The following is a 3,777-nucleotide window of genomic DNA, read 5'->3' as shown; positions in this document are numbered from 1 at the left end:
TTATTTTTAAATGTTTGTTTTCATTTCACTTGACAAAAATCAAAAAATATTAAACAAAGTAATGAAATCTTTGTAATTTCAGTTTTGTTTTGAAAAATAAGGAGGCATCCAAGTAAACAAAGAGACAAATCTCGAAAACATTTGTTATATTTTAATAAAGCTCCTTTAATGAGATTTTATTTTATAACTTTCCAGTTGACAATCTGTTTTTTTTTTTTTGAATTAGTAGTAATGAGCCATCATCTGACGATGCGATATCTTTTCTCCATTACTTTTAGATTCAATTTGAATAGCTCCCCTGCTCCTCATTATAGTTTCGAAAAATATTTTAAAATTTATCAAAATTATTACGGAGATAACCTATCAAGCTAGCTTCAATATCTTCTAACAAGCCGGTGTTTATCAAAACATTACATATGCTATTATCTTAAAAACAAGAGCACATTGAATATTTTCATGAATGAGGTCATAATCCGGGCACTTGAAAGTCTCAAAATTTGCAAAGAAATCCAGTGCAACAAAATTTTTTTGAAGACCTGTGTAATTATTACAATCAGCTTCGACTTGCTGAGCTAGTTTCGCTAACATAATAATTATTTGAAATAAGTACTTTAAAGAAGCATAATATGTMAGAATGCTATTTGCGAAGTTTCGAAAATGTAATTTTGCTATATTTTCATCTACACAGCCAAAAAAGTCTTGTTAATTAGCATATATAAAAATAGTGAAAAGCATGCTTTATTTCACGTACAATTATGCAATATGATTAAAAATAATTATATATATTTAACTTTGACAACATCTCTAATATTTAAAGAGCATTAAATAATATACCTATTTAACACTGTTATATATTATTATAAATCAATATATGTAGCTATTCTGATTGAAATTTTGGTTATAAGCAAATGATTTCAAAGAAAGTGCGAAAAATGTCATTATGTCAAAAATATAATAATCATAAATACTACTACTACTACTGTTCAATATTATTTTTGAAAATTTATATTCGAAATTGTATTGTGTTAAACGTATATTTTAACAATTCAATGAAGTAGTTAGCGAACTTAATTGTGTAAAATACATAGGTATAATATAATCAGTAGTTAAAAAAAAGTATATATTTAGTGCGTCTATTGGTTATAAGTTCCAAATTTTCTATTAAAACTTAAAACACTATAATATTTTCGTTTTTATTGATTTTCACTTCAAATCAAAGACTAAAATTAAGTATAAATATATATACCTTTGTACATAAATATATATATTTTATATTATTAAGAATATTGTATGTTATGTGAATGAATATGATTAAAATATATTAAGAAATATTGAGATGAAGAAACGAACAAACTACCATACATACTATATTTTATACTAAAAAATCATAATAACTAATTGAGATATTATCTGAAGTATATAAAGATATAAGGATTGGCGATTTGCAAAAAAATTTCATTTCATTAATAAATACTTGTTTATGAAATGTTTTTTTCTACTTTTTTATTTGATTGGATTGTAAACATTAAATATCTTTTGGCAGATGCTACTGACCAATTACACTGCGCGTCACCAGATTAACGCACTTTCATCTTATATATATAAAAATGAAGCGCAAAATGTGTTGGTAAGCGCATAACTCAACAACGCCTTCACCAATTTGGTTGGTTCTTTTTCTTAATATTCGTTGAGGTTCAAGGATGGTTTTTGCGGCAAGAAAATTTCGAATAATTGCCGGAAAACCCCTAAAAACAGCCGTTTTCTTTTTCCCATACAAATGAATGTTTGTTGGTTAGTAACGCTAAAAAAACGGCTGCACCAATTTTGATGAAATTTTCAGAGGTTGTCCTCTGTGGATCGGGGAAGGTTTGGAAATAAAATTTCAATATTTTGATTTGTAAATTATTTGAATTGTTCACTTTCGGTAGCTTGATTTTTTATTCCGGCTATTCAAAAGAAAAAATTTTGAAAATTATTCTGTAAAAACTTATGAAGCCACGAAGAGGTTGCCGTAATATCGGTCGGTGTTATTTTTGCCATTAACGTATGGCAGCCCAAGGCAAGGCAAGGCAAGAAGCACTCACAGGATGCGATGACATACGTGCGGAATTATGGATCGCGGTCAATCAGCAAGCGATCGTCACGATGTCACAGCACGACTTTTTAAACAACAGTTACGATGTTTGATGGACTTTATCTTGAGCGAAGCAAGGTATATGTGGTGCTGTTTGTCGCACGTACACATTCTTCTTTGCATGGTGGATGGTTGTTGCACCAGATCAAATTGATGAACTCATTTCTGCTGAAATTCCTGATACAGAGAAAGATCCAGTATTATACGAAGTGATGAAATCCTATATGGTTCATGGACCTTGTGGACACCACAATCCCACTTCGGTTTGTATGTCTGACAGTAAATGCGGTGTTTCATGCAGGCATCCAGGTGCTTTGCTTTCGGAAACACAAACTGGAACTGATGGATATCCACTCCATCGGCATCGCTCACCAGACGCCAATGGCAGAATATTCAGCATTCAATTTAGAACAGTGAATATCGCAGTTGACAACACATGGATCGTACCATAGTGGGTCTCAGAAATTTGGAAGTGCTATGTTTTTAACAGGGCCAGATATACATGGCGTGCTCACGAGTAGGAAACCATCTTCTCTGTACATTTACGCACCGGAACAGAAACCAAAAAATGTTGTTTATCAAACTGCATTACATTGAAAAAAAAAATGTGGAAAAATCGCAAATAAATGATTATCAACACAATATGAATTTTTGTCTTTTCATTTCAAAACACATAATTTCATCCAGGACGACGGCTGCGGGATCAGCTAGTTAGTTTAATAAAATTGTTTGTGAGTTTTTTGTTATTAACTTTTTGTTTTCAGGTTTTCTCATATTTGTACGAACAATAACTAATAAAGAAACCATGCGTAAAAATATCTTGTTATATGGTTTTTGGTATTTTTTTTATTCTTTTTAGCGAAAAGTGAACTCTAGTTTTGCATCATCAGGTTACAAATGAAATTTGAATTGCATTGATCTTCGGAGTTTGAATACGTACAGTCACCAAAATATGTTGTATTGCTTAATATGGCTTATGAAAAATTGCTATCGGTTAAAGGGAAAGCAATAATCGAAGCTACTGCAGAGTACCAGCTTCCAATAATTGAAATATCAAAAAAAAAAAAAAATGTCGGCAGAAGTCGAAAAGTTATAAACTATTTCTGGCGTAATAAGACGGAGTACGGTTAAAATAATAAAAACGGTAACAATAAAGTGATTTTTGAAGTTATCATGGGAGAAATTTTGGGAAAAGTAGTATACAACTCTCATGAATTCACTGCTGAAAAGTTGTCTACTGTTGGGTTGCTGTTGTTGTTGTAGCGGCAAATTTTTGCCCGAAGAATCCGGGTCCTGGACTGTCCTGAGAACAGACGTTGTAAAAAATCCTTTAAAGCATAATTGATTGATATTAAAACGAAAAAAATCACCACGAAGGGAACCACGATAACATTTTCTACCGTAGCACAAGGCTCGAAAATCTGATTGGAGCTGCGTGGTCTTTTAAACACATTAAACGAAATTTATATACAGTTAGAAATTTCAAAAAAACAAAAGATTTTTATATTTTACTTTCTTAATGTACATATGTTTAGTTACGAATATACACAGAAATATTTCGTATCGTAAAGGCGTTAAAAAGGCGTTTCAGAGTGCTTGAAAGTGCATTCCAAACGCATTTTTCTGAAAATGGTGTTTTCAAA

The sequence above is a fragment of the Bactrocera latifrons genome, unplaced genomic scaffold, assembly GCF_001853355.1.
Source record: "Bactrocera latifrons isolate USDA-ARS-PBARC rearing strain unplaced genomic scaffold, ASM185335v1 scaffold_84, whole genome shotgun sequence".
Lineage (NCBI taxonomy): Eukaryota > Metazoa > Arthropoda > Insecta > Diptera > Tephritidae > Bactrocera > Bactrocera latifrons.
This window is presented reverse-complemented; position numbering follows the sequence as displayed.